This window comes from Drosophila persimilis, unplaced genomic scaffold (assembly GCF_003286085.1).
Source record: "Drosophila persimilis strain 14011-0111.01,24,50 unplaced genomic scaffold, DperRS2 tig00000676-arrow-arrow-pilon, whole genome shotgun sequence".
Taxonomy (NCBI): domain Eukaryota; kingdom Metazoa; phylum Arthropoda; class Insecta; order Diptera; family Drosophilidae; genus Drosophila; species Drosophila persimilis.
The window spans coordinates 1,677,897-1,690,362 of NW_020825332.1; the positions used below are offsets into that span (position 1 = coordinate 1,677,897).

Below are 12,466 nucleotides of genomic sequence, written 5' to 3' on the forward strand. Positions count from 1 at the left end.
AGGAGACAGAGGGGGGAGAGAGAGGGAAGCAAAAGATATCTCCTGAGAGAAGGAAGAAGAGGGGAACACTGGGCATAGATTGCTGCCGGCAGGGGGTGGAGGGAAGAAAAGGAAACAAGACAAAGAACGAGAAACGAAGAAATAGACTTTTTTTTTTGGCAGAGAAAGAGACGCAACGATGAATGCAAAAAGATAAAGGCTAACGGACACCAGCAGATGCCACCTACCTCTGGCCCTGCTCCACCCCCCGCCGCCCCCCACAGGACCCTTTCTACCCAAAAGTGGAGCAAGTTCAAAAACGCCTGCAGCGGACACACACCCCGGCGACATATGACAAAAAGTTGGCAGTATCAAAGAGGATTCCCAAAAAAAAAAGAGAAAAAACCCAGTCCAAACAAAAAAAAAGAAGGAAAAAACGCAAAACTGAAATTGGGAAATATTCCCATTTCCATTTCCATTTCCATTAGTCCCCATTTTCATTTGTGCTTGTCTGTGTATGTGTGTGTGTGTGTGTGTGTGTGTGTGTGTGTGTCCTCCCTCTCACCTTTGATTCGTTTAGAGCTGGTTATCGCCGTCACCTGCAACGAGATAAAGAGACAAAGCGACAAATTTGTCAATTATATGATTTCGCTTACAGAGAGAACTACTTGAAAATGCAATTAGTGGATACGGATATGGACATTACGTGGTTTAGTGTGGGATACAAAACTGAACAGTTTCCACCATAAAATATGCGGCTTTGGAATTGGGAAACTTCTGCTTTCTAGATTTCTGGATCAATTTCCAGGCAATCGATTTTAGTGGATATTTTCTGGCGATGTGTTAGCCACTCTCTTGGGGCTTTTTAGCTCTTGTTTGGGGCAAAGACCCAGCCTCGATCTTTCATTGGGTCTCCACTGTGGGGCTGCATGGCAATGGCTGATTCTAGTAGCCAGAACTTCCCCGAGTGGCCCCCCGCTGTACGATTATCTCCATATTTAGATAAAATACTCGCATATGAACATTTATGACTCTTGGTAGAGAGGCCTCCACCCCTTCCCCTGCCCACAGCCCAGGCACATTTTCACATCCGCATCAGAGGGGCTCTCCTCTGTCGCTTATCAGCTGACGCTGCTGTCTGTCTGACTGACTGATGGACTGACTAACGGACAAATGGACACACGGAGGGATAGACCGCTTAAAGCGCAAACAAAGAGAGCAAATAGAAGCCAAAAGAGGAGCAATAAAATGTAATAATAATAGCAACAACAAAATCAAGGGGCAAATGACGCTGACGGCGACGCGGCGCAAATATTGATTTTTATGTGTGAATGTGTGTGAGAGAGAGACAGAGAGCGAGAGCCAGCAGCAACTTCATTTGGATATGTATGTATGTACGTATGTATGTATGTATGCGTTAGCGACATCAGCAGACGAAGCATAAACCAAAACAAACCGCCCAAAGAGAGCATCAAAGCGAGAGAGATAGAGCGAGAACGAGAGCGGGCGCGGGAGCGGGCGCGGGAGACAGGGATAGAGGCAGCGACAGATGCAAAGGGAGAGCACGCCGACCGACCCAGACCCTGGAGCTCTGTTTGTGCCTAGACCACGCTTAAGATAAGTATTTCAAACACGTTGAAACAATTGCCAGGCCAGAGCCAGAGCGACAAACGACAATAAAGAAGACGACGCGTTAAAACAAGACACGACACAAGACAAAGCAAAGCAAAGCAAAGCAGAGAGAAAAGGAATCAAGCAAATTATATGCAAAAGGCAGGAGGAGCAGTGGCAGGAGCAGGGGCAGGGGGAGAGGGAGAGGCAGAGGCAGAGAGCAATCGCATTTACTGGCCGCGACCCCTACGTTCTGACGCTGCCGCTGCCCTCTGCCGCTGCCTCTGCCGCTGCCGCTGCCGCTGCCAAGCTTCCTTTTGTCAGGCTCTCTCCCCTCGGCTTTCAGCCTTTTTTATTTTTTTTTCTTCACGTGACCTGCTTACAAAGTCACAGGGAACGTCTCAGGATGTGTGCGTGTGCGTGTGTGTGTGAAGGAGAGGAGGAGAGAGTGAGGAGTGGGACAGCATGACCCTAAGTCGTTAGAGCAGATGCATCACTTTCGGTTTCCGTCAGCTGGCCCGCTGCTCTCTCTTCAGTCGCGACCATCCCCCCCCCCCCCCCTCCCCACCTTTGAAGAGTGTACGCCCCACATAACAATTTTGAAGGGTCTCTCTGCGCTCCTCTCGTGTTTATTTTAGATCGAGTACTTTCAGATAGCAAAAGAGAGAGAGAGAGAGAGAGCAGGCGTCATATGGCCACGGCTGTGGAGACAAATATTTGGCGACTGAATGTCGAGAATGTTTGATGGGAAAATATCATCGAGTGCAAACAGATTGAAAGATTGAAAGAGCGGATAGAAAGAGCAGTCCGTCCGTTTCTATAAAGTTGTTCCAACTTTTCCAATCATGACTCAGGATTGGCTTTCTGGAGGAAACACCTCTAGATCGAATGAATATTGCCCAACACTAAACAAATATAGTGTTGGTTAGGCTTTTATCAAATCAATTTGCATTGAAATTCAAAGCAAAACTGCGAATCTTTAAGAACCAATGATATCTGATGAATATAATTTAGTATTTTTTTTTTTTCAAATAAAACACAAAAATTTGAAATCTTTAAAACGCAATTTCCTCTAGAGATACTGCCATTCCAATTACCATTTGTTCAGTTTTCCTGTCGTGGCATCATATCATTTCCAGGGCAAACACTCCTCCACACAAATGGAACCCAAACAGATCTCAAGTGCTGTCCAGATAAAGAGACGCGGCCGCTGTCGCCCCCAGTCGGCGGCGGGGTCTCAAGAGCCCCGTTACAAGGCGGCAACAAGAACAGGGAAAAAAAACTACCAATAAAATAAAATACCAACTATTCAGCGCGCTTGTCCGTCGATCCTTGAGCCCCACCCAGCCCCCGGAACGAATCTCCAGCCCCATAAACCATAAACAACAACAAATGTGCAGCATGTTTAGCAATTTATGTGGCACAGTGGCAGACACGAGGCAGAAGCGGACGAGGCAGACATGCAATGTGAATAGTTTTCTGGTTGTACAGCTGCCTCCTGCCTCCTGCCACACAATCGATGCAAATGTGGGAAAATATTTGCTTGAAAATATTCGAAAATTATCTTTGCCACAAAATAAATTGCAATTTACGGAAACTATTTGAGGAAATGCCACAAAATTGAAGATTGATTCATTCCATAGGAAAAACAAGAGAGAGAGAGAGAGAGAGAAATGCAAGAGGTGCTTTTCCTGTTTGTTGTTTGTCAAACAATTATCTGTTTAGGCTTTTCCCTCCAGGAAAATGGCACACAAAATGCCCCACCCCGCCCCGCCCCATTAGCCGCCTCTGGTCGTGACAAAAGCATATATTGATTTGGAAAATCTATGTCAAATTGATTACAGAGAGGCTCTCTCTCCCTCCCCCCTGCCTGAATGGACGGCCAACAAATTGGAACAACAATAATCAGGAAAGTGCAATGAGCCCCAGGAAGTGGGGGGGGGGAGGGGGGAGGCGCTTGTCTTCAATTCGATTTAGTTTCGGCTTCTGCTGTGTGTTCAACTGCCTCAAGTGGAGTCCCCACTGCAATGCCACTCGAGACAAAAGCATGCAACGCAGCAATGCAGCAAATGGAGACGGGAGACAGGAGACGGGAGACGGGAGTGCACTTCTGGGACTGAGATTTCGCTATCGGAGCAATCACAGCGTGACATTTACTCACAAGAGCTGGACGGACGGACACAGTCAATTGAAGCGCTACTGCAAAAAAAACACAACTCTTTTTGCGACAAATTACACAGCAGACAAAGCTCCCCCTCCCCCTCCCTCTCTAGGGGGCGGGGGACACCGACTGGTGGCAGTAAGATAGATTGTGGCTAAAGAAGATGTACGTTTAAGATAGAAATCCCCCCCACCAAAGGCAGAACTATAGGGGAAGAGAAAACTACACATAATATTCCCCGAAATTCCCATGGAAACTACGGCGGAGCTCCCCTCTTTTTCCGTCTGTGTGGCCCTCATGGGGAGCTCCCTTTCTCCCCCACAAAGCGCATTCGTATAACTCAAGACCCGTCCAGAGAGACCTACATGTGAACGATGAGCATTGCATGTCTGAGGCTCTGGGGCCCTGAGGCTCTGGGGCTCTGATGGCATCTCAGGTTCTCTGGGGGCGATGATATACAACCAATTTATCACGTATTTGTCACGAGGAATTCACGTGTTGGAAATAGAACCGAGAATAAACGATAAACTTTATGAATGGGTGGGAAAGGAATGAAGGTTTTCGGCACGATAATCATTTGGCTATTATTAAATGTCACAAACTTGCCACAAAAGTTCAACATTAAGTGATTTTTGTATGGGTTTTTCAGTAGAAAATAATTCCTACTTTTCCACAGACATTCATCACATTTAGAACTTGAAAATTCCTAGCAGTTGTCGCTAATTATAAATGTTAGTGCCGCCGGCAAGGGGCATCTCCGACTAAGTTTCTGTTGCTGGCTACAGAGTGGCCTTCTAATGTCTTAACAGATGCGGAAGAAGAAGTTACAGAAGCACATCTTAGGGATGGAGTGAGAGCATTTAAGGGTTGCACACACCAACATACACTCCTGGCTTAACTTTTTAATTTCATTTGAAGGTTTCGAGTGCCTGGTTGTCTATGACTTTCATCTCTCCCTCTCCCCCTTCTCCACCCCATGGAAAATGTGAAGTTTTGTCAAGTTCCTCAAGCGTTGGGGGAATTACCCAGAGAGAGCTAGAGCTAAAGCTAGAGCCAGGCAGCAGAAAAGGGTAGGAAATTCCTTAACATCGGTTTCAACTCCATCTTCCTGGTTCTGGGTCCTGGGAAATCCCTCCCATGACAGCTATTGCGGCTCCGGGGTTTGTGTGCTCCACTTTCGTGTTTATATTTATCTGGTTTCCTCATAGAGCCCCCAACCCCCCGCATCTCTTGGCAGCTCTCCCTCTCTCATCCTGCCTCTAACCATTTTCACATCCTCCTGCGGCACATTCACACCTTGTCGGGGGGGGAGGCAAGGGCTGTATCTACACATCTCTTTCTCTCTCTCTCTCTGGGGTTCAATGTACGGAAATTTCATTTGAATATTAGCCTGAATATCCTTTGCAGAGATTGCATTTGGAAATCGATTTGCCATTTTGTTGCCACTGTCACAGGCCATAACCAGATTTCTCCACCTCCACCCTCTACCCTCTCTTTGTCCCTTCCCCACCACCACTACCCCCCACCGTTTGAGCCAAAACTTTCTGCCAAAATCCAATATCAGCGCAACAGTCCGCACAGCACATCCCACTGTCTGTGTTTATTGGCCCTTTTTTTCCACTTTTTCTCTATAAATATTTCTCTCAATTTTTGTTGTTTTTTGGCAGGGATTAGCCAAACTTTACTTTACCATTAAAAGGCGAAACTTCAACTCGATTTTCTTGTTGTTTCTGCGGGCGTTTTTCCTCATGGATGGGATGATAGTTCCAGCAGCTGAGAGTTGGATCTACTAGTTTTATTAGTTTTTGCCACGCTTTTCGTATTTATTTGCAAGAAAATTACAGCAGCGCAGAGCAGGGAGAGAGCTTTCCGCCTCATAAACTTTTATTGTCCCTGATCCTTGTAATTAAAAAGTTTTCATTAAGTCGGCAAAAAGCAAAAAGGAAGAGATATATATTCTACTTTGGGGCTTGGTCGTCTTTCTATAAGTTGGGGCACGAACTGGGTCGCTGGTTGCAGACTTGCTGCAGCTGCAGTAAGCCTGTATGATGTTTACTTCAAGTTCCTGCTGACCGATGGACGGGGAGGGGGGGACGGGACAGTGTGGGGGCACTGCTCCATTCGGTGGAGTGGTTTTTATGTGCACGAAAGAAACCGTAGTTAAGCACTGCTTGCCGCTTGAACTGCTTGCCAATTGAGTGCCATACAGGCTTTGCTACTCACTGCTTTCTGCACTGCTTGCGAATTGGTCATTGAAGCTTTACTTTGTTGATTAGTTGGATGGCAGAAACCCCTTAAAAAAAAGGGATGTGGAAGGACACCCTGGAAAAGCCTGATTGAGTAAAAGTTGAAGCCCAATTTTTGGAAGCCAAACACAAATAGCCCCTTACCCCCACCCCCACCCCCACCACCAGCTGCAGCTGCAGCTACAAATTGGAATGCCAAATATTGTATGTGCTCTCTTTCACATGCCCGCGCTCTGGCTCTCTCTCTAATTGGAGTAACAGGAGGCGGCAAAGCCTTTTGTCGCTGAAATGTGCCGCTGCCCATAAAAGCTGCTTTATGAAAATCGATAAAATCGAAAACTAGCCAAAAAAAAAAAGAAAAAAGCCAGCGACCAAAGCAACAACAACCACCCCACAGAAACACAGGCGGAGGGGGGGAAGAGTCCGGAAATGTGTGCGGCGGCCCAGGAGCACACGCGTCAATGTAGCCCATGGAAGAGGGAAGGCGGAGAGCGAGAGCCACGAGAGCAGTAAGAGTGAGAGAGAGCGCCAGGCGAGAGGTGGGTAAGGAAGGGCCAATGCAAAAGAATGAATGGAAAACCGGAACACGTTGCCGAACAAAGCTTTCGAGTGTGAGAGCGGCGGGTGGGGGTCGGAAACAACACCACCATCGACGGCGAAGCACAGCAGCGAGTGCATGAAGTGCAAAAGCAAGGTAGATTTATAGCAGGGTACGCCCATCCCCCATCCCGATCTCTCGCTCTCCCTCTCTCGATTGCCAATCTCTCTCACGATCTGTGCGTGCACTGCAACGCCCCACCTTGTCTCCCATATACCTTGGGGCTAAAGTAGTCGGCGCGGTTTATGGAATGAAACAATGTTTTGCTGCCCAGCGGATGTGCACTCGAGTGCCGGCTAAAGTGGGGAGTATGAGGTAGAGGGGAGCACAGTACAGCAAGTGCAGAGCGGGAGAGTGGGAGAGCGGGAGAGAGGGAGAACGGGAGAGTGGGAGTGCATGAAGGGAAGTAAGAGCGGAAGAGAGCGGAACAAACAATGTTCCTGGGGCCTTCTGCTCTGCCTGTTTTTGAGAATGTATGGGGATGTGTGTGTGCGTGCGTGTGTGTGTGGGGATCCTCCTCGTCAGCCTCTGCCCTGCCGTGCCCTGCCACTGGTTTCCATTTTCACGTTGATTTTTCCCGCCGTAAGCGTTCGAGTGCTTTATAGCCAACGACCTGTGCTAATGCCATAAATCTAATTGGCCCCCGGCATGCCGCCTGACCCCGTCCCACCAACCGAGTCGTGTCCAGTGTGGGGCTTTTGGGTTAGCCGGTCATAGAGCAACATCCTCATCCTCGTGTCCGTGCCCAGGCCCGTGTCCGTGTCCGTTTTCATTTCCATTTACCCCCCGCTTCTCTTGCCAACACCGCTTGACCATTAAAACTGACTACAAACTTTTCTTCTTTCCAGGCGTAAAACTTGACGACATAAATTAGAACTTTTTCCCCACCGCAGGCAGCAAGCAGCAGGCAGCAGCCACCCCCTCGCCCACAGGTAGAACAGTGGATACCCATAAAAAGTGACCGAATAAAAACAATTGCAAAATGCAATGTTGCGCCCTGCAGCGGCAAATAAACTTTTGCTCCACAGCTGGACTCCAGCAACCGCCAGTCAGTCACCTGTACAGCGGATGTACAGGAATGAAATGCAACATTTTCCCCACGACACAAAAACAAGAAAGAAGAGCTAAACGAATATCACATACACTTCCAGGTGAACGGAGAGCATAGCAGGCCAAGAAACCATCCAACTCCTGTGGATTCTATGCGATTCTTTGGGATCAAAGGCTAGAACTAGGATTTGATTTGGGTTCGATTTGGTTGAAAAGATTGAAAGCATTTAGAACTAAGAAAACTACTATGATAATACGATTTTGGAAAGTATATGGAGGAGGATGGTCAAGGGGAGAACAAGGGACTAAAGAGAGAGAAGGAGTGAGGAGCTCTTTTGTGATCTAATACCAAATACCTTCTGTAAGGGTATCTCGAAGAGGAAACTTTTAAATTGGCATAAAAAAACTTGCAACTTTAAACGAGAGGGAGAGAGAGAGAGATAGAGAGAGAGAGAGGGAGAGACAATGGACCTGAGTCTGAGGTCAACTGCAGAGCAGCAGCCTGGGTCAGAGGGCCGGAGAGCTGCGACTGCATCCATTAAGCAGATTGATGTCCATTCCATTTGGCATTAGAGAACTATGTCAATGGAGACATTATAACGGGGCAAACAAATAGAAAATAAGTTCATCAAATGCCTGACAATTTCTAGGCATCCAAGGAGGCAAAGGACATGCTTTTAAATCAGAGCTACACGCTGCAGTGGTTATTTTTCCACTTATTTTCCCTGTTCTACTCACTCTGCCGGTCTGCTGCCATTTGTAATACCTCTACTGCTGCAGCTAGGTGTGGCAGTCTATGGCAAAAAAAACAGCCGATCTGATATCAGACACGACTGCAGCAAATTATTAGGAAACAGCTGGAACTGCTTGGAGCGGCTGGTACCGCTTGGAACGGCTGGAACAACAGTTTGATAGTGGGAATGGGAACGCAATGGAACAAACATTGCCCAGCATCGTGCAGGACGACGAAGGATCGCCCGGGCACACCCCACCCAAAATATATCTCACACAAACACACACACACACTACCACCTCTAGACCCACGCTCTCCCGCTCGCTGCTACCTACTCCCACCACTATCTGCATTTTCCACTTGCCACGCACTTTCAGTTTTTTTTTGTTTCTCGTCTTTCTTTCCGTTTCTTCGTTTTTCGTTATCAATAAAACGCGCATTGTTTGCGCGCTAAGTGGACGACACACGCACACCACTGCACTTCCACACACTGCACACAGCGAGCACAAAGGAGGAGCAAAAGAGAGCTGCGAACAATTGAATTTTCTACTTGTGCTTCTTCCACTGCCGCTGCCGCCCCTCCTTTCCACTTGTGCTTTGACTACTTTTACAGTTGTTGTTTGGCTACTCCTCTCACCCCCGCCTCTCCTGCTTTTGATTGCCTTTGAAAACGCTTTGTGTGCAAAAAAAAAACAGAAGAGAAACACAGCAAGCGAAATAGAGAAATGAAAAGATCCCAACAAGCCGTTGGTCGAGTTGAGCAGATTTACTCGTTTCAAGCATTTACGATTGCCATTTTTCAATGATTACCAGAGACAGAGGAGGAGCGAGAGTGGAGTCAAAGAGCAAGAGGAGGGCGGAGGCCAAAAAGCATAATTGCCTCCCATTTCACAGCATCAGGGGGGTTACGAGGAAGCAAGAGAATAAACTCTGAAAGGGTATGAAAAACGAAGGCAAACTATTTGCGGGCTTTATCAGCGTCAGCGGCTAGCCACAGAGGGAAACATAGAAAAGAAGAACTGGGAGCAACTCCCAGCCTCCCTCCCAGCGGCAGGGCAGGGCAGGGCAGGGCAGGGCAGGGCAAGCTTCAGTGGAGCGCAGAAAGGCTACAAAAATAGCTGAAAAATCCAAACAAAATTGTGGCTTGAACTTCAAAGCACAACGGGGATTAAGAGAGAACTTGACAACGGGGCGGGGGAGGGAATAATAAACAAGACACCAAAAGGTAAATAAATACATGCGGCGTGGGTTGGAGTGCGGGGCGGCGGAGCAGCAGCCGACACAAAAATGCCGAAAATAGCGAGCCGGCGGCAGGCAGGCAGGCAGGCAGGCAATGAAGAGAGAGTGAGAAAGAGAGCAGCAGCTGCTGCGCCGACGCCGACGCTGATGCCAGCTGCTGCTGCTTCTGCTGGCTGACTGTAGAACAGCCTCCCTCTCCTGCTCGAAGACTAAATTACAGACAATTACAAAAGCAGCAATCCCAATAACAAAATGCTCTTTGACTTTTACAGCAGCCTGTGGCGACCGCGCAGCAGCCGAGCAATAAAAATGGATTTGCTTTTATCAGCAGAGCAGAGCAGAGCCTCAGACTGCAGCGAGCAGCCAGCAGCCAGAAGCGCAGCGTAAATAGAAACTGCAGCGGGAGAGCAGATCTCTTTCTCTCTCTCTCTCTTCCTCTTTGACAGGCTCGATCTCTTTATACCCTTGATGTGGGTACTAATATAATACACCAGATGTTTGCAAGGCAGAGATCATCTAAGCATTTAGTATCAGTTCACGTGCCCGTGTTGTCTCTAAACCAAACCGATTACTACCAAATTTAATCAACATCGAATTGCTTGATCTGCAAGGGTATCAATCAATTCGGGACCCGAATATTGCCGTCCTTTCTACTTGTTGTTGTATTAGCTCTGCCTGCCATGTTGTTTACTTATTTGCTTTTTTGATGCGTTCATTGGCTCTTTAACGGTACTTTGTAATGCAGGCAAACTAAACGAAAGAGCAGGAGGCACAGCATAATGCCACTAAGGAGGTGCGAATGAAAAGGAGCTAAAACCAGTTTCGTGACCGAAAGAGAAAAACAACAGCAAAAAAAAGTGCTCACACTTACCTTTTTTTTCTTTCTTTTTCTTTTAATTAGAATAAATCAAAATGGCAATCTTCGGGCGTTTTACTGCTGCTGGCAGCAACTATTAAAAGCAGCAACGGCTTAGCCGCAAAACTCCGCGAGTATTTACAGTTACGGCCATAAACGCAGTCGCAGTCGCCGTCGACGCGTCGCTCTGTTGATGCTGATTCTGCTTTCAGCTTTATGTTGTTGCTTATTTTCACGGTCGTTAGGGGGACTAAAAGCAACAAATACAACTATGATCAAACTAAATCAAATAGAGTTTTCTCTCCCTCTCTCTCTCTCTCACACACAGACCGTATTGAAGTTCTGCTTTGCACCGAAATTCGAGGCACACGGGCCGCTAATTGGAAGAGATATGTATGAATGCGGGAGAGTAGTAAAGCGAGAGAACGGCGCAGCGAAACTATAATTAAACACGTACGAGTGGGGGGAGGGAACACCAAAAAATGAACAGGAGATATATCCTGCGGGCGCAGCGGGTAGGAAATTCACAAAAAAAGGACTGAAGAAAGGGAGGGGAAAGCACGACAACAACAAGAACAGAATGAATAAATGGAGTGGGACAAGGAATCGTCGGCACAAGGAAATTCACAAAACAACAAAAAAAAAACGAAGAATTTCTTCGCGATGGAGCAAAAGAAGTAACAGAAGTTGCTGGGCGAGGCGTTGGTCTATCGCGCGGGGGGAATGAGAGAGAACATAAAATAAAGATTGATAGAAGAGAGGAGTGAGAGAGGGAGAGAGCTGCGCGCAGGATATTTCCCGACTCTGTTAATGCCGTCTTTTAATTCTGATTTATTTTAATTAATTTTCATCAACGGAGCCGCGTTCTTTTCTTTTTGTTACTCCGCTTTGTCACTTCATTTCCATTTTCCAATTCTTCTTTAGCTCGTTTTCAAGTGTGAGTGTGCATGTGTGAGTGAGTGTTGCTGTTTGTGTTTCCACTGCAACTCCGCTGCCGCTTGGAAACTTCTTTCTCTTTTTCATACACACACACACACACGCACACGAAACACAGTTGGAAACTTACGCGTCTCACTCCGTCTATTAAATTGCAATTTTCACAGCGTTTTCATTTAACTATTTTGCACTTGGTATCTTTGTTTTTATCCGACCAGGAAATCACAAAAAAAAAGGACCACAAAAAGCCACCCACGCCTTTGGATAATCTCGGAAAATTCGGTTAAAAGCGCCAACCGCCAACTGAGTTGGATTCCGTTGTTTCGTCCGTTCATGAACGAACGAAAATAGAACTATTCAATAGTGAACCATACGACGATCCGAAAGACGGAATCAGTGCAGTGTGACCGCGGACTTAACGATAAGATATACCGTCTGACCCTCACAAATATACCGCATGTACGTCACAAATTCAAAAATATACCTTAAATATACTGACGAGCTATCTGTTTTCAAGTTCCATCATATTCCACGTTTTTGATATTCGGTTGGTTATTACTGGATAGCTAAGACCCTCTTATCTGAACTTATAGGTGAATCCAATTATTAAATCAATTTCGTACAAGACTGTTTTTATTTGAGCTTATATCTTTTTTGCATTGCTTATATTTTAAGATTTATGCGAAAACAGTCAAGAACAATTTCCACTTAATTCATGTCTTGACATGGTAACTACACGCTAACGACACAATTGCTACATAATATCTACATTTCCATGTAAATACCGAAAGCGCCACCTGAGGGGAAAATGTGTAAGTTTGTTGACAAGCTTGGCCGATTTTATTTCATGTAAGCCCCATGGAAGCGCCAGTGTGAATAACCTCCGTTATCCACTTTTTAAATGCCTTTTTCGGACATTTTTGAACAAATTTAGATTTGAATGGCAAACGATCAGGAATTCGATATTGATCACTGATATGTACTCGATGTGGCCTGGGACATGGATCTAAATGTACAGGGTTTCTACATTGGTGCATTCGACAAGAGGGTGAGTCGC

At 46.6% G+C, this 12,466-nt stretch overlaps 1 protein-coding gene across 3 annotated transcripts in view; it reads right to left on the reverse strand.

The window, feature by feature from the left end:
* Positions 1-11,732, reverse strand: part of LOC6599673 (tyrosine-protein kinase Src64B) — a 32,719-nt gene extending 20,987 nt beyond the window's left edge. For 2 of the 3 annotated variants that reach the window (XM_026991523.1, XM_002024769.2), the window contains exons 1-3: positions 11,540-11,732; positions 10,489-10,723; positions 545-578 (exon numbers count right to left, since the gene is read on the reverse strand). The gene's annotated coding sequence lies outside the window, so the exon portion shown is untranslated. The remainder of the gene's footprint in view (positions 1-544; positions 579-10,488; positions 10,724-11,539) is intronic. The other variant, XM_026991524.1, reaches the window with a different exon arrangement.
* Positions 11,733-12,466: the final 734 nt, after the last annotated feature.